The sequence below is a fragment of the Falco cherrug genome, chromosome 4 (assembly GCF_023634085.1).
Source record: "Falco cherrug isolate bFalChe1 chromosome 4, bFalChe1.pri, whole genome shotgun sequence".
Classification (NCBI taxonomy): domain Eukaryota; kingdom Metazoa; phylum Chordata; class Aves; order Falconiformes; family Falconidae; genus Falco; species Falco cherrug.
This window is the reverse complement of record NC_073700.1, coordinates 72,346,399-72,365,620: the sequence shown is the minus strand read 5'-3', so window position 1 is coordinate 72,365,620 and position 19,222 is coordinate 72,346,399. Positions and strand designations below refer to the sequence as shown.

At 38.9% G+C, this 19,222-nt stretch overlaps 1 protein-coding gene across 11 annotated transcripts in view; it reads left to right on the top strand.

Moving 5' to 3' along the window:
* Nucleotides 1-19,222, top strand: part of CACNB2 (calcium voltage-gated channel auxiliary subunit beta 2) — a 255,148-nt gene that overhangs the window by 169,097 nt on the left and 66,829 nt on the right. The window lies entirely within an intron of this gene.

Here is a 19,222-nt window from a genome sequence, read left to right as displayed (position 1 = left end):
CCATCTCCTATTATGTTTCCTTTTCCTCTGCCAGCTTTGCCTCTACCCATTTATGCCACCTGTTTTACAAGGGTTCTTCAGAAATTCAGGAGTCCAGATCATTGAGCTATGTACCTGATTGTATGGTGAGGACCAGCTCCATAAATAGTACAGGACTGTAATGCACCAGCAGACGGCTTCATCAGGCCAGAAAACTTGGAACAGGGAAGCCAAAGAGTGGGGTTTTTTTGAAAATGTAATTATCCACTGATATTTACTAAGAGTTCCTAAACAGTATTTTGATGAGCTGCTGGAACTTGCCAGTTGTATGAGATGCTGAAAATCTCTTTGAAGTTTGATCTTGCTATCCTGGGATCATTATAGCAGAAACTCGACAGAAGCAGCCCGCTTCTTCACTTCCGCCTTGTATCTTAGAGATGTTGCTGATCGTAATCGAGAGTTTCAGTTTATCAGGGCTGCTTTTTGTAAGATTTCTCTGCTCATAGGAAAATGATAAAGGCTACCCTGAAATTCAGGTGAAGTGTTGAATTTTATCAGTAACTGCAGTCTTTAAAAGAAGTAATAATATCTTGCAGACTAATCGGGGTAGCAGTGCAGCACTAACTGCTGAACTGATGCATCTCTTAGCGATGAGTAAATCTATGTGAGTGTTGCTATGGGAATTTGGCTTACAGATGCTGGCTTGAGTGCATGGACTGCCCTTATGTAATATTCATGACCTCTAGCACAGTTGCCAGTGTAGTTTGTAGAGAAACCGCTAGCAGACCCTGACTTTTTAAAACTGTATTTCTATACATCAAACCAGTGTTCTCACTCCAGCTGGCATAAGATACAGTCTCTAGGTCTGACACCGTCTGAAACTGTAAGACAACTTGTGAACAGTCAAAGTAGCAAAGGCACTGCCAAAATCAACCTGCTATAACAATGGGTAATTCCAGTCATATAGAAAACACAAAATGAATTATTTAAATGATTTGTACTTTAAAACGGATCAAAGCTCAAAATACATTAGCATGTTTGTTTCTCAATAATACAAATAATTACGGGCTGTAATGTATAGAAGTAATTTCCTGTATATAACAGTGTAACATTTAGTCTAGTCTAATATTTAAATCAATAATATTAAATGAAATATTATGTGTATTTTGTGCTTATGTTTGAAATAAACGTTTTACAAGATGTAAAGTAAACCTAATCCAGTACATCTAAAATATGATAGGGTACGCTTTTCTGCCTTTATTGGTGATTTAGTCCTTCACCTCCCTGAAACACAGTAAAATTAATGAAGCGGTAACTTGTGTTGGTGCTGCCTGGCTCCTGTGTGTGCCCAGACCTGTTTCCTGCAGGCAGCAGGTTTTGCTGCCTGCTCTCCATGGCTGCCTTGCTATCGTCCTGACCAGCTACCAGGCAGAGCCAAGTGACGCAGCTGCTTTAACTTTTCACCTTCTAATATCGTGAGGGGAAGTGTTGATCCTAAATACAGTCATTACAATTGTATTTGTCACAGGAATTAGAAGAAGATGACATACATGAATAATGCAGCGGTGGAGGGAAAATGATAGTGAATTAAGGATAGATAAAAAAACCTGCTAAACTGTGTCACGCACTTAATGAAAACAGTTTAATGACATCCATTTTTCTTTCTTACAGCTAGGGAAAACACCTTAAAATGGAGTGAAAAATATAGTAATAAAGCACACAATGGTAAATTGTTAGGAGGATTTTGATTTTTCTGTATTTTGATTTTTATGGATTCTGAGTGTTTGTGTAAATGAAACCAGAATATGCATATCTGGTATGTATCCAAACAGGGAAAATACACACACACACACCCCCCACCCCCCCAAAAATTGTAAGAGAATACACATTCTGGCCATTTTTATTTATTTATTTATTTTATACAAGCATTGCTTCTCTGGGAAATCGTTAAGGCATATTTTGCTGACTCACTTTGTCATGTGACTTACTGTAAGGAAGGTGGGGTCACAGGTGCACGTTTGGAGTTGTCTAGGGAGGGAAAATTAAGAGGCAACTAACAAGGCTACCTGCAGGCCAGCAGCTAATCCCCAGGGAAACAAATCTTCAAATGAATCTGTTTAAGCTTGAAGCTGAGATGAAGTGTTCTTGGATAGAACAGTTTAGCAGTGCAATTACAGAAAGGTTGTTGGGTTGTTTTTTGGGTTTTGTTTGATTTTTTTTTTTTTAATAGAAAAAAAGCATTTCAAGGCATTGAGGATTTCCTTGGTATCCTCCTCATACTCCATAGTATGTAGCTGTCTCTGGGATAAAGAGGACCTGTGTTGTGACTGAGTAGGGCATGCTATCAATGCCCAGATCTAAGGGCTTGTACTGACATTTTACTGAATTTCCTATTTCCATAAGAACACAAATCTTAAGCATTCACAAGCCAAACAGTAAATAAGAAATACAATGACATTAACTGATTTTAGTGTCAATATGTTTTAAATTGTCATTTCTACAGAAAAAAAGCTTTTTAGTTTTGAAGGATTAAAAATAAATGATAGTAAATAAATATTTTTTTGTTGTTCATTCCTTGCTGCATTCCTTGCTTAAAATACTGCACCAAGTGAGAGGGATGAGATCAAAGGAAAACTGTGACGTCTATGTATCAGTGAGACCTTTAAATTCAGTGCTAAATTAGCTGAAGTTTGTACATAAGAAAGGGGACTTCAGTAATGATTTTTGGCCCTCTGCAATGTCGGTAAATTCAAACACTCCATTGATTTATTTTGCCTCAAGCACATCATATGCTATGAACTAGTTTTTGACTGAAATACAATGTCAGGTGCTCTGTAAACCTCTTTCTTCTCTTCTGCAAGACTAAATTATTTTTTGTCTTCAGTCTCTTGTCTTCAATTTTTTAAATTTTGCCTTTTTTTTTTCTCCCATGCCTTTTAAAAGCTCCTTATGCAGAGACAGTTTTCAGATGAGATCTATAGAATATTTTCAGCATTTTGAAAAATGATTTTTTTCCCCAGTTATTTCTAACACATTGGGTACTTGAAAGTGCCAGTTAATAATCCAGGTTCTGTTTCTCACGCAGGACTAAGGGACAAGCCTATGCTCTTTGTTCTCAGTTAAAGATTGTTCTCAACATCCTTTGGTCCTGAAACTGCCTAAATGGCTGTCAATGTTGGATCATGGCCTTCCAGAAGTCAGTAATTGTGTCCGTAATAGGAAGTCTCAATTCCTTTCAGCTCCGCTTTGTTTGTGCTCCACTTAATGCTCTACTGCTAGCACCCTTTATAGGAGTTTGTTAAAACTTGCAATATCCATGGTTTAAAATGCCATTTAAATAATTTTTACATTAAAATGGTGAAGCACTAATGTTTTGATACCACGCATGTTTGCTGGCTCGTAAGCATTGATAGAAGCTGTTGTGTTTTGCTTGCTTGATGTGTGCTGTAGTAGAGGTGATGGCCTGTGAGAATGAGTAATAATGCAATGTCTTAAGTGTAATGCATTGCCTCTATGCATGGGTTGGGGACCACAGATTTGAAATGTGTAGCAGGCTGGGATAATGCTTACATATCCCTGTGAGTCTGAAGGCATGAAAAAGATTGTCAGATGTAATTATCCAGTGCAGTGTGCCAAGGGTAGTTATTTGAGTATTTATTCACTCTAGGACAGGTTTCACAGCCTCTGAATGACCCCATGCTGCTAGCAGGCAGCTGCAAAGCTAGTTAAGGTATGTCTGCTTAAACTGCAGTAGCATTTTTGACAGACCAGAAGTGCCCATCACCTTGATGTGTGTCCTTACGTTATGTCAGCGTATTCCATCACAGAGATTCTGTTTTCTCTCAATGACGAGAACATGGTGGTGCTGAACAGCACCCAAAGCCATAGTAACATAGGGTAGTACTTTGTATTAGCTGTTGTGTATGGTAATATTTTTTCATTTATTTTTTTCTGATTTGCCCTTTTGTTTTAGAATACTCCCATTGCATGTTATAATTCACATAGCTAATGTTGTGTGTCAGAGTTGTTTGGATTACATGGGAGCCAGCACAGTGGTCTAGCTGGAAGTAAATGAGTTGTTGATCCAAACATACAGTTGCAAATCTGGTTGTTGCTTAGCTGCAGACGAATTCTACATTGTTGGATCTTCTCGAATCAGCTTTCAGATACTCATTTTCTTCATTCCTTTCTGCTGGTTTTTCTTTGGACTGTAATACTGGAACATCAAACAGCTCCCTTTATACTGCTATCTGTGACCTATAGGGTGTTTTTATGTTCAAATTCATCATCTATTTTGTCTTCAGTGTGTGTACACTTACTCTGCACTAATGCCTGTCATTATGTTGGTTATTTCCCTGAACAATTCATCCATTCTCGGTGTTGGGCTGCATTTTTCGGGGGCTGGCATTGTTTCTTCCAGCAGATTCTCATGTAACCTGGAATGAAATGCTCCAGAAATAGTACCCTCTCTAATTAAAATAAACATCTGTCATCCCCCATTCGTACCATGATTATGAAGTGACCAAATCTGTTTCAGAAGTACCCTCTCCTCTTCTGCTTCTTGAGTATGAGTAGAAAAAGACAATGGAGGGACATTAAGACAGCCTAGATTTAGATACGTAAGTGTAGATAGAGCCTTTAATATCCTGATGTTCTTCAGGTAATCAGCAGAAAGAGACACATTGTCTCCAAGGAATAGAGAGAGAATGCTGAGAAAAGGTCCTGAGAACAAGCATAGCTCTTCTGCCTGCCCTCACCTGCTGCTTTCACAGGCACCTGCTCGCTTCCTTGATGAGATGTCTTTGCTCAGACTTTGAGTATGGTTAAATCGCCATATAAAAGGCAGCAATGCAAGTGTTAGTAAAGTTTTGTAAAAGTAAATCAGTTCTTCATTAAAAGAAGTGTTGGAAGAAATAGTTTAACCCGAGTAAGCATTCTAAGGCAGGTACGCACCTGTGTTCATCTTAAATCCTCACTTGGCTGTTTTTCTGCTCCTCCTCCCTTGGGGCCCTGTGGCAGACACAGCATGTTCGCTGTCAGCCTCTGCTGCATGGCTGGTACTGCAGAGGTTACAGCAGAGGCTCCTTGCTGTCATGTGCCTGATGCTGGCCAGCTGTACATGGTGACAGCTGCCTGCTACCTCCTATCTGTGGCTGCTGAGCTAAGCTGCACACAGTAAGCATGTTGAGGCCAGCCCTTGCTGTGGCATGGGTGGTAGTGACCAATGGGTCGAGGTGTTGGGCCAGATGCTGGCCTGGGGGTCAGCAGAGGCTGCGGAGGGCCATGAGGACTGTATGAGAGGGTGAGAAGTGGCTTTGGGGATGTTCTGTGTGACCAGTGAGGAGGGAGCGTGGTTGATGGACCCCAGGAAAGGGGGATTTAAGGTGTGCCTTTGCAGGCTGCTCAGGCTGGTGCAAAGGTGAGCAGTTTCACTGATGTTAGAGGTAGATGCTGCTGGTCACTCTAAGCAAAGTGGTTTCCAGTTAAGAAATATATCACCTGTTTCATTAAGTTTCTTGAGGTTTAAGGGTCTGATTTACTTTTGGCAACGTCTGGGACAGTACACTGTAATTCAGAACTTTAAACTTTTTTCCAGCAGCTGGTCCAGCTATCTGAATGGCATTTTTTTTGAACAGTTGATGTATGTCTTTTTGCTTGAAAGAGAATACGGATTCAAAAATAGAGGGGAAAATATGATTTCAGGACACATGCCATCATTAAAGGTAGCTAAAATTTTTGTAATCACCTGAAGTTAAATACTGAGCTTTTTACATCTGTAATATCTACTGTGGGGATAATTTCCATAATTTTATCCTTTCTGCTCTAAATTATTGATACACATTTCCCATTTCAATTCCAGCTTAATGTAGAATCTGTCTGGAGATTTTTTTGGGGTTTATTTAAAAAAAAAAATCTCTAAAATTAAATGTAGTTGTAAAATGTTTTCAAGGTAGGTGTTACTGGTGCAGGTTTATGCAAGCATTAGGGCTCTTAGTTATTCTTAAGTTCAGTAAAATATATTTTAAATATTTAAATTTTAAAAAAATTTAAAAAAGGATTTTAACTGTAGATCTGGACTTGTGTTTATATCTGTGTGTGCTTATACATGTATGTATGCATTATAAATAACCATATACACATCCATGGATATACTTTTTTTTATATATATGTTTGTATTAGATAACTAGCACTTGAGCTTCTCCATTTGCGTTCTACAGCTGGTAACTTCCCATTGTAAAGTATTTGTTCTGTATGCAGGGAGAACTGTTGTATCAAAGGATTAACTTGTGGGGAAATAGATGGATTTTCTCGGAGAACAAAGTAGCCTTGTGATCATAGCTGGTAGTGGGCTGCCATGGGCTCTTTGGAAGCAGGAATGAGATGGAGTGAGGACTCCTGCGCAGAGCAACAGTGGCTCACCTTGCAGAGGTGCCCCAGCTAACACTGACCCACATGATGTGGTGCAGTGGCTTGGAAAAGACTAGTTTGGACAGCAAAAGCATTAAGCTTTCTGCTGTTTTACTGAAGTTACTGTTTTTCAAACAGTTCAGGAACTAACCTGGCTTCTGTTAGAGTGGACACCTGGCTGATGTCTGTTGTTACGCAGGGAAGTACTTGTCATCTGCAAGGAAACCAAACTCCTAGACAGTTCTTGAGTCAAAAGATCTGAATCCTCTTCCTCCTCACTAACCCACTCTCCCCCAAAAAAATAGTTAGAAGGAATTAAAAAAGAAAAAAAAAACCCAGCTATCTGTAGTTTTGGTTTGATACTTAACCAGAAAAAAAAAAAAATGCAAGGAAGCTTCAAAATTAATCTTTCTTTTTTTTTTTCCTTCCACAATTGCAACTTGTTTTGTAACATTACATGCAGGATGGCAAGGAGTTCTGGCTATAGGTAGCAGTAGAGTGCAAAGTTAGACTGACATTAGATGCCAATTTAAAAGTGTTTCCTTTCAAAAGTTTAATATTAGTTACATAAACTAGTCACTGGTTGTATAAAACTTTTGAAAAAAGAGTAGGATCCCAAAATAAACCTATGATATCTGGGAGGAAGATACTCTTGTGTTCCCAGGTTAGGAATATTTGAAGTACAAAACTGAGCACAAAACTGAGTTTGAACTATGAAGGGTGTCTGGATTCTGCGTAATTCATAGTAGGAGAAGAATTAATTAAAATAGAAGATTCAGAGTCCCCAGTAATGCTTTTCTGGTTGTCTTCCTGCCACCTTTTCATCTATACTCTCTGTAAAGCTAGTGCATATCCTAGAGCAAAAAACCACAGCCTGAACTTTCCCTAACATTCACCTGTGGAGCCTCTGAACACCTGTACATTTAACCTCCAATCCTGCATTGACATTTTCCTTCAGTATTTCATAGTCACCTGGGCTGTATTCCCAAATTCAGTATAATACAGAATATGCAATGCATAATATACCTTTATATTATATAATGATACCTAGCTTATACCTTTAAAATAATCAATCCTGAAGTAAAACGTATATGCTGAGATAAATTTTATGCTGCCACAAAATATCAAACGGACCCTTTGTGAAAGTATAGATAACTGTTTACCCTTCTCCATCCATTTTTTGGTGTAAATGTCAGTGATGGGGTTTAGTCATACAGCTTTTACAACTATCTAGCTTTATTTTTACTTACTTGATTGGACAAATTCAGCTCTAATAGCAAGTAAGCAAGCAAGCAGATACTTTCATTTGATCTGATATGAAATCTTAACCTAAGTTTCAGGTGGCATTCTCTATCTTTAGATGAGATGTTACCGAAGTATTACTTCTTGAAGTTATTTTTCTTAAACTGTTCTCCTCCTTGCTAAATAGATAAAGAGGGTGATGGTTTCATCCAGGATTTTTTAATTTGGATCCAAGTTTATTCATAGTAAGACACGTGCAAATGATACTTAAGTTTTAAAAAATGATGCAATGTCAAGCGATAGAACTGTTGAGAGACGGTTCAGATTAATACTGATGGAGAGAATCCAAGGGTTTCTCTCATTTTATTTTTCTTTACTATCTCCAGCTCTACTTAGTATCCTCTTGTCCATATTTGGGTAATTTTAGCATACTGCAATTTTCCTATTACTTTTTTGTTTATTCATTCGGTTGTCTCCAGTAACTGGTATGAATATGTGAACTTCTCATTCTAAGAAGTGAGACTCCTTTCTTGCTGGTTGGAATATGTGGTGAAATAATTTTTTCCCAGCTTTCTGACTCTCATAATTCTGTTCTAACAGCTTAACCCATTTTGGCTTAGGAATTCAAAATTTGTTGGGTTTTCTTCTTGGAAAAGTATGTTAGTATCTTGACTTTAAAATAAAATATTTAACATAGACTAAAATACCTGCCAAGAAGACTGTCCTTTATTCTTATTTTGGGAATCTTATCAAGTAGATACCTATTTTTAAGGTGATTTGTTGTTTATCATATCTAGAATCCAAAATTCAATTTGAAAAATGATGCCTTATTTTCGATACTTTGAACGCATCTGCATTTGACAGGTATGGAAAGCAGAGATGCACCCCATGGTTTGGGTTTTTATTGTGCAAATGTACTTGTGTTATTGATCTGCAAGCCACTTTTTTTCAGTGACTGGAGGAAAAGCAAAGGGAAAAATACCTTGAAAGGGGAGATGAAGGATCAAACCACATCTGCTTTGATTATTTTGACTGGAGATGTCAGATTGCAGAATTGAGGGAAGAGATGCGCCTGCTGCTTTTTGGCTCCATCTATTCTGCTTGTTATTTGAAAACCGAGTTTTAAAAAGTTGTTGGATTCTAGTATTTCACTTGGGGTAAAATAGGTGAACACAAGGCACTTGGAGATGCTTTAAGTCCCAGTCACTGCTGTCTGTCATAAGAGAAACACTTCCTGACTGAAATAAAAATGAGAACCACTGCGCACCTGCTGTCTTATACATCAGCTGTGCACATTGCTTTAAATGATTGGCAGTAATAAATGGCAGTAATTGGAAAGGCAGATGTATTTCTGACTTTCAGTAGCAGTCATATTTTGACTGGAAGTATCCTTCCCACAGGAGCTGTAAGGGAACTTACTGCATGTATCCCAGCTGTTTCATTATTTTGACCCTTTTATTCCCTTTTCGCAGCAAGGTATGTGACTCACCCACAAAGTACACAGTTCCTTGCCTTCTCCCTTGGTTTTCCCTGGTAGTTGAATCCAGTTGAGACGTAACACAGAGCCACCATGGAAGCGCTCAACTGTATCACTTATTATTTTTGGCCTTTATAGTATCCCTGGTGTGTTCAGTGAGCCTGGTCTGGTGGGGGCTGAGTATGGGCCTGCCTCCTGCTGCCGCGCCGGCACTCGAGCTGTCTGCTGCAGGCACAGGCATGAGACATTAGGTTCCCTGACAGGAATGTGAGGAAGAAGAGTGTTTCCAGTCCCTGCCCCCACTCAGCTGGCAAGACCTGGGGACCCAGATAACTCCAGCAGCTTGTGCAAAGGAGGTGAGTGCTTCCCTCTCGTGAGGATACAGCCATGGAGCTGTGCTAGTGTACGTGGCTGTTCATGTGGGAACTCAAATGCAGTTGAAACCCTTACTTGTTCCTCAGAAAGGGAGAGATTCCTTTCTCCTAGGTTTAAACTTTTCTCAGCATAAAACCACCAGATGGTATCACCCAGTGTATAACTGCATCCTTGCTGTTTGCCTTCCAGAGCAAGAGCTTATCTTGGCATTAGGCTCAGCACTGGGTAAAATCTCCAAGGAGAGTTCTCAAACCAAGAGGTTCTCTTGAAAGCCTGTGATTGAGGTACAGGCCTGAGGATGAGGGGAGGTCTCGGAAGTGTAAATGGGGCAAAACAGTTTTGGAAAGTAACAGACAATGTGGATTGATTCACACAGCCTTGTTCTGTGATTCAGCTTGTAGAAAATCGGGTGGGAAGGAGGAGATACAAGGAGCTGAATGCTGACATTCTTTAGCAGGTTTGAAAGATTCAGATTTTACCTTGCATTTCTCAGACCTGACAGTCTTTCTCTCGCACCTTTTGACTGTGCTGTGTCTGTCTGGCAGTGTCATTTCATGGCAGTGGCTTTGGTTCCAAAGTTTAAGTTTAAGAAGTTTCCATCCACAGCTGCTCAGTTCATTTATTTTGGTAGGGTTATTTCTAAGCCAGGTCAGTTAACTGCCGTGAGTGTGGTGCAGCCTCATAGGAGCAGTGTGCTGTGGCGTGGGGACGTGGATGGAGACTATGTGCTCCATACCACAAGGCTGAAAAAGTGTACCCTTTCCAGCTGAGAAATCCATCTTCTGCCTGGGGTAGGATCTTGCACTTAACCTCCTGCTGATCTTAGTTTCTGATACAGCAGCACATGCTATTGGTTGTTCATCAGTCACAAGTGAACTTGATTGCTCTTCAGGACTTTCCTTCAGAAGCTGTCTGATGTGTACAGGGGCACGTCTACACTTTTGTTACTTAATCCCAGGAAAAGGAGCAAGACATACATAGCTTTATGCCCTTTTATCTGTTTCTCTCTGTCATGAATTGAGAAGATCTCACTTTTGTCTCAAAACCGACATGTTTCAGTATTTCTTCCTGAATGCTCCTGGCAGATCCAGGCTAGAAATTTTGCCTAGCAAAATCTGGTGGATAGTTGTGTGCCCACAGTTAGAAGTAAACCTACAATTCCTCTTTAAACTTCAGTGTGTGTGGCACTAATTTCCCTGTATTCATGAGCTGTAGGCTTTCTGCCACTTCTGCAGGATTATTGTACACCCAGGAACAAAGACTACATAATTCAACAGCTGGAACATGTAATATCAATACCATCCTGTACGCATCTTTCATGTCATCACAGAGACAAGTTTTGATACCTTTTTCTGTGTTTTATTCATCACTAAGTCCTTGAAGCTATGATCATTAATTCTAGGAACCATGAACGCTGTCCTTGTACATGACTTCCCACAGATTCTCCCTGTATGTTTTAATCCTGATTAGGAGCTCTCACCACGGTAGTCTTTTGTCAGAAAAAAACCACTACATGTAATAAACCATGCCCAGTAAAGCAAACTCCTTTATGAGAGCCTGGAATTGCACACATGAAAGGCTACTAAATGCACCATGACTGTACCACATTCTCAAATGCTTGTGTGAAATTGTAATTCATCATATGTGTATTAATAGTAGAAATTTGATTAATTGTGAACAAAGACACTTCTCCTTTTGAAAGATAATAAAAAATAATGCCTTGCTGATACTGTCAAGTTTCTTATACATATATACAAAATATTTTTGTCCTTAATCCATTTCTTCAAGGTGTTGCAGAAAGCATATGGTTGTTGGGAGATGGTTCATTTAGGTACTTTATATAGAGTATTCAGTGGCAGTATTGCTGTGCAACTGTCTGTTCAGGTTCTGTTTATCCATATAATCATAGCATCAAGGCCTAGACATAAAAAAAATACTACACTGATCCTTTTCAAATGCTCTGAAAAAGACTTTTGTCAATAAATTCATTTCTTTTCAGAAATTTCTGTAAACCGTAGCTAACTCAAGAACTTCCATGTAGTCGTTTTGAGTATTTTAAGTCAAAGTAAAAGAAATGAAGTTACAAAGTACACAGAAGGATTTATGTGACATTAATATAGCTGAAGAAAAGTTCATGTACTGATCCCTCTTCCAATTCAGGGCTAAGAAATATCTAAGCGCTTATGACAAAATTTGGGAGGCCTAGGTTGGACTCCATTCCTCTTGATTTATAGCAAGGTGTTACAATTGTTTGTCTTGCTCCAGGTGTTTTTTAGTTTTCGTTCTGAAGCCATTCTCCTTGGATAAAATAGAATAATATCTGTTGAATATGTTGGCAGAAACAAGTTGTCTACTTTGAATGTTCAGACCTTTTTTCTTCCTTTAACTTTGTTTAACACATTTTCTCACAAGCTGAAAGTTTAGGTGGAGATAAAAGGGGAAGGAGGTCTTAAATAGCTGAAATCTGTTGATGCTCTTTTTTCAGTGGAAGAACTTTGAAAGAAAACAGAGGAAAACGTAACATCTCATGGCAGTTCAGAACTGTTTGAACTCAACTAGTAAATTAAACAGCTATCCAAGGTCTAAGACCCCAAATTTATCTTCTTCAAAGAATATAAATTTAATTAAGCAGTCTGGTCACACATACTAATTTCAAGAGAGTCAAACTATGTTTTTGTAGAATTCTGTTGTTTACTGCAGAACTCTAAACCTTAAAAATGATTATTTTTTTACCTTTCATTATTGTAGTAGATATTATTTTCTCAAATAAAGAGGCTCTAAGTTATTTTTTAATAGCATTTTAGGTACAATCAGTATTCATTGTCCCTTAGGTTCTTCATTTTATATTAGGATTGAGATCTTTATAGTAAAGTATGAGGTCTTTAGTACAGTGCAAGGAAGAGAAACTGTTGAAGAACTCAGAAATTAAGTGCTTGGTTCCTTTTAGCAACCGTTGAGTAGCTGCTGTGTGTTGCTTTTACTGTATTAAGGACAGAAACAGCTTTAGCAAGTGCTGGGCCCTGTGTGAAATCAGTATCAAGTATGCGCAGGAGAGAAACCTTTTGCAGAGGTGGGGGACGCACATGTTCTTGCATAACACTGTCAAATTTAGCAATGAATTGAATAACACCCAAAGAAATTTCATGTGTCGAGAGTAAGGCTTCTCTAATTAGCTGTAAAACGCCAAATGATGGGTACTAAACATGGGATTATAGCAGTAAGCATCTCTGCTGCAATGCATCCATCACTATTGCATTAAAGAGAATGCTGGTTTTGGTGGTCAGTGGTGGTTCAGGGTGTCCTAGAGCTCTTTTGAAGTTGAGATTGTTTCTGCGCTGCTTGGCTATTTCACAGCCTTTTGTATATCAGCTGTCTCAAGTCAGCCTGAAACATGTACTGATTTTGGGTGACCCTTATGAAAAATAGGGGATAATAAATATAGAAAACATAGTTAAAATAATTATGGTGAAGCAGGCACTGCCTCTGTCACATCTCTGTTGCATAAAATGCACTTGTAATGGAAGCTATTAACACTTGTGCCTTGCTCATCCTTTGCAAACATTTTCTTTGTTTGCTTTGTTTGAGTTTTTTAGAGCAAGCAGACCTGCTCATATGGCTGTTAGGTTTACCTATACTGTACGATATTTTTTCTTGAGTTCTACCTGTGGCGTCTTCCAGTGCCAAATTCTCGTTTGATAATTGTCCGTAAGTGTACCAAATACTTGTGGTACACTGCACATTGTCTGAGGCACTCTGTGTTTACATAAAATTATTTAATTTTGGAAGGGAACAGGGGGGATAAAATCTCACAAATCTTCATTGAATGTTCTGCAGAGGTTTCTGATGTTTTTCTCAACTTTTATTCACTTCTGAGTCCCAACACATGCTTCCTCATTGTCTCCTTGCCAGAGATGACCAACAGAAGCTTTAACACCAGATTCTTCTCAGGTCTGCTTTTAGAGATGGAAAAGATCTAAATTGCTTCCACTCCCTGACCAGTAGCTCAAAGATTTAACAGCCTTGCTAAAAGCCAGCTCAGACTGGCATGCAAAAAGCCAGCCATGGCCAGCAGATGATACCTAGACCCATACTGATACAGTCTTGCTCCCAGCCAGCTGCTTTAAGACCTGATTTCAGCCCCATTCAAGGGAGAATTCCGTGGATCACCTTCATTGCAAAGCAGATTTAATAGATCTATTTAGTAACACATAATGTTTAAATTATTATTATTTAATCTCAGAGTCAAATTCAAAGGAATAGGACAAGTCACTCTAAAACTTAAGAAAAAAATCAGTCAGATATTAAAAAGGCCCTAAATCACTCCTACTTTCCCTGAAGTTGTGAGATGGTAGGCTGCATATGCAGGAAGCTGGTTTTGAGTAACATATTTTGTTTACTGTTGAATGTTTAAATTGTAATATGAATTCTGTATTCAAGCCTGGGCTTAGTCATTATATTTAGCCTAGTTAAAGTAGAAGTTAGCAGATAGGCTTTTGCAATTTCGTTTAGAATGTCTATCAAAGCAGGCACTTATTACATGTATAATGTATATATGCAGATAATAGATACAGGTAAAGAAAGGGGCCTGCACTGACTGTGAAAGAAATCTGTTTGTTTGTTAGTAGGCTGCAGCAAATTTCTACACATTAAATAGTGAAAGAAATTCTTTCAAATTTAAGTGAAAATGTAGTCCATGAAGCAAAGGGCTTTTATCCCACAATTACTTAAAAATGTCATGAGCTCAATAACCAAATAATGTGCACATTTGAAAAAGAACATATTCCAAATATATTGTGTTAGAACATGTTTGTAAGCAGAATTAATTCACAGTTATTTTAGTTCTTTATTGGTCTGCACTGCTCAGTTAATGCTGTAAACTTTACACTGTATTTTCTATAGATGAATGCTGCAGTCCAGCCCTCTTGCTGGAAAACCTTTGATGTGATGGTGTGGTGAAATAAAACTGAGGACTATTAGAGTTAAATGTAACCCAATGAGAAATAAATAGGTAATAGCAGTATCAATTTTGTGATCCTGTTCACCCCATTGCCATCTAAATTGTGGCTTGGGACCAGAAGAGAGGCTGCGTAGAAGTAAGAAGGCGTAATTTGGGAGTCATGGGAAGACAGCATTTAATTTTGGTTAGAATGTTGGCTGCAAAGAATTAAGCATGCATAAAAGTGTGGGCTGAAGGACATTCTGTATCAGAGTTCAATTTCATTATTGTAATACCCTTGAAAGTACATTTTGAAAGACTTCTGCTTTATTTCATAAACAATCAGTGTAATGACATCTGATCCAGGCCCATTCATCTCACTTACCTGTGTATTTCTGAAACAGGTGCTTTATAAAGGGGATATCTAATTTATATGTAGATATAAACTGGCTAGTCCTAATTTTCTAAAATGCATAGTTTGTCTAGCTTTCACTGCAGCAGAGGATTGCATTCAGATCAGTCTCTTGTTTGTTGGACAGCTACAGGAGCTTTGTTTAGTGGTGATTTTATCCTCATTTTCTCCATCCTGTTACGTATTTTACCTGGCCCAGTACTGTTTCCTCTCCCCTTTTGCTCGGTTTCTACTTGTTATGGGAGTGATGAGGTACGTTGAGTCCCAGGCAGCCAGCTCCCTTCATGCCCAGCTGGAACATCTCTGCAGGCAGGTAGTGATGCAGGGGGTGAGGAGGGGCTGGGAACTGCTGCCTGCCACCTGTGAAAGAGAGGCACCAATCATCACAATAAGAAAATGTTGGTTTTGCAAATCTGGAGAGCTGCCTCTTGTGTTGAGTTGAAAGAGGAGAGAGGAAATTAGGAGGAGGACGACATCATCTAGTCTAATTGCTGGGGTCTTTATTAATAGCCTTCATTCATGTGTTTGCCAGTTAGTCAGCAAGTTGGGTAAAATTCACGACAAACGTATTAAGCTGACTTGAGACAGAGCAGGAAATTTCTTCTTTAGAACTCCTTCCTTAGTATGCACTGCTTGCTACTGCTGAACAGTTAACACAAATATACATTATCATCTCTGGTTTCATGTTCCATTTTTTGTATGTACCTGGGGGTTTTCTGTTTTGGTTTGGTGGTTTGGTGTGTTTGTTTGGGGTTTTGGTTGGTTTTTTTTTTTTTTCCCCAGACCTTAGCTAGTTTGCATGAATGATGTGGTGTAGCAAAACATACGTCATGGATTCAGGAAAGTCTTCTAAGTGAACTTCTCATAACTTTGGTAGAGCCAGGGTGACCAGTGCCCTTAATGCCTACCTGTCCACTGCACTCTGCTTCCTAATCCTTAAAGACTTGTTTCTCTTGGGTTTCATTTGCAAATTTGTCATAGTGCGCTCCTGCCTCTCTGATTTTAAAAATGCTGTAGGGTTGGGGTTTTTTTATGGTCATTGTTCTTCCATCTTTCAGCCTATGGAAATACGATCTGAAAACTGTTAACTTCTTTTGTAGTACTTCAGATACCATTTTCTGATCATCCTGCATGTCTTATCTCAACCTGTTACGTAAATGTGCTGAGTTGTGGTGCGTTTCTTTTCTACTAAGCCTGATTTTCAAGATAAGAAAACCTCTTGCATAATAACATTTGAGTTACTGTACACATGCACTTGCAGCTCTTCTTCTGCACATCTTAAAGATAGTGAGTTAGTGATGACTTTGGTGATACTGCATGCAGTGTAGGTAAAGTTAATCTCTCGTGCTAAAGCACTGAAGCCCCAAAAGCATGAAAACCTTGTGGTCCTGGTTTTTTAGCACGTCTTTCTCATCATGTGTTATCTACTTTAAACATTGTTCATAGCATGTTCAGAATTGGCTGTGGATGTTTCTTGGGAAGTTGGTAGCTTCTTCAAGGTTTGAAGGCTGGTACTAGGTTTCTACTGGTATTATTTATTTTTATAGTTTTTGGCAGTTAATTGACTTTTTTAATGATGTTACAATGTGTCAGATGTTCTTCCTTTCCTTCAAGATGGCCACTGCTACACAATATGAGAGTACTATTGCTATTGCTGCTTGATTCCTTGCTTGCTTAAGGTTGAAACGTTTCTTCCTGTCCAGTTTGTGTGTTATAGCAAAGACTGTGAGGTATGTGCAATATTGGTACATGCAGTAGTCCACATGTCTATTAAATGAAAAAGGACGCCTCTGTAGCTGATAGCTTTAAAATTACAATGTTCTTTTAGACTGGTGAAAAATCACAGATAAGTTTATCATTCTAGTATTTTAAAGCACAATTCACCATTGCAAATAATGACACCACAGCCATCTCTGCTGCATCTGCTTTCCTATTAGTAAGTTTCCCTTGCCCTGCTTCCTTTGCTTATAGATCTTTTTATGAGGGAGGAATACTGTCTTTCTGTAGAAAATCAGGTGCAGTGATTTCCTCTCTAGTGCAATGAAAGGTATTAAACCGTTCATATACGTCAAGAGTATTTTTGTAGGTATCTCTTTTAAGATGATTAAATAATAGTGTGAAACATGTTTCCTGTTTTTACGTCTGATTTATAGTTGGACCTCTGAGCCTGCAAAGGTGCTGCCTTCCATCACTCTAACCAGCAAACATGTTCTGTAAGTTCACATAATGGTTGGCATGGTTGTGCGAATCGGGAGCGCTGAAAGGACTGTTTGCTGTGCTGGGTTAGAGAATTTACACATACTAATTTTTGAGGGATTCCTGATTTTATAGCCCTTAGCATTATACATGGAAAGGATAAAAGACAGAGACAATATTTGCCTCTTGAATTCTGGATGTAGCTCTATCTTTATTCTTCTCTTTAGGAACGTTTGGTACTTTCGATAGCTAAAAATAGCTCTTGGCAATGTAAAACCGAACAATATTTCACCCAAAAGATTCCTCCTATTCTTTTCCTTTTCAGATATATAAGCATGTAGAGGAGGGAAAAATCCAAGTGGAAATCTGGTTTATAATACTGCACAGGCAGAATTTGTTAAAAGGTTTGCCTTATTTTTTTAGTGTTGCTTGGTTTGAAGTTTCAGAAGGCCAAGGGGAAGATTTAACTGCAGCGTGTTTGGGAAAACAGCATTTCAAACTTAACTTTTTATAAAAGAAAACAGGGTACAAGTACAGCTTCAGAGACATGTGAATGGTTAGGTCTGTTCCTGGTATATTGCTTTACCTTCATATTTAGTAGTTTGCTTTGAAAAGCAATTAGCCCACATTTCTACAAATGCAGTTCTCTCTGTACAACAGAAAAATGTAAGTAGAACCCCAGTGAACTTTGGTTTCGGTTTATTTATTGGTTGTAGTAATAAAAAATGAATACATTTGTGAGTCCTGAATCCTGAAAAGAGCAGAAATATGATACTGAAAAGATCTGGCTGGATACTGCTTGGACAACTTCAAAGCAAATAATATGAGTGAAGTGGAAAAGAACAGTGAGGTAATGCTGTCCATTTGTCCAGCTAAGTGTAGCTAACAACATGCTTTTTTTTTTTTTTTTTTTTTTTTTTTAGGAGGCAAAAGCCTTTGAGCTTTCTCTGCTGTAATCTGTGGGAGAGATTAGCCAAATTTTACTTTTAACTTCTGAATACCAACATGTTTGATTTAGAGGGATTGATGTTTTGGGAAGACATTGGTTGATTCATTACCAGGTTTTGACTCATAAGGTCATTATATATGGAAAGCCAAGGATTTATTGTTAGTTTAATCAAAGAACTATTATTATTCCAATTTCAATAGTTTGAAATTGTATGCAGTTAAAAGGATATATACACAAACTTTCTAATGCGTACCCTTTTTTTCCCAGTGTGCTGCTGGGTCCTAAGGTCAGTGGCAGCTTTTGTGGTTAGGATGGGGGGGCAGTCAGTCATCAGCATCCTCCACTGAGAGGAGCACAGTACTGATGCTGGTGGTTTCTTCCCCTTCCATATAGGGTCCATCTTGAGTTGTTCTTACCTGCTTGCCAGCATGCTTCGAGACTTGTGTTGGGCTGTAATTCCGCATTATAACTACAGTGCTGTATGTGGCGTGCTCTACATGTGCTGATACTGGTTCTTTGGTCTTTTTTTACCCCTGAGACTGGTTTTACACAGTGCCCAAAGTTGCATTTGTTTGATGGCCAGTCATAGATCAGTAGACAAGCAGCTTCTAGCCCTAGGGACTCTGCTTTCATCCTGTGCCTGTACTCCTCTCTGCTGCATTTTATTGTAGGGTCACAGATGGTCCACTCTGCATAGTTTAATTATTCGTTATTACTGTCTGTTAGTTGCAAGAATGTATTTAATGGGTGTTATGCAACACAGTTGTACCAAGCTAAGCAAACAGTAAAGCAAGTGCATAGCGCTTACCTGGACTTTACATAGTGTGTTAGGAGCTAAAGTGAGTCTCCAGGCAGGGGAAGACCTTCATACCTGTGGTATTAATTTAACAATAAGCCTGTGGCCTGTCAGAAGGAACAGTAACACACTATTTCTTTGTCTCCAAGGCCCATAGAATGTTGCTATATACTCCTTCACTTGCCAGGTGGCTTTTCTCCCATCTTCTCCAGCAAGCCTTTGAAAGGAAGTTTGCATGGATACCTGGAAGGCATCACGGTAGCACTGAGTTCTGAGGGGCCAGGCAGTTTTATCCAATTAATCCTGACAGAGGTAGCAGGAGGAAGGCAAGAGGGTATGGCGAGTGCCCTTTGAGAGAGGGGAAAGAGAAAATCCCAAAGCACTTCAAAGAAGCAAAACCTAGGAGATCTGAGAAGCATAGTTTTTGGTAAAGTGGCAATGAAGGGAAGAAA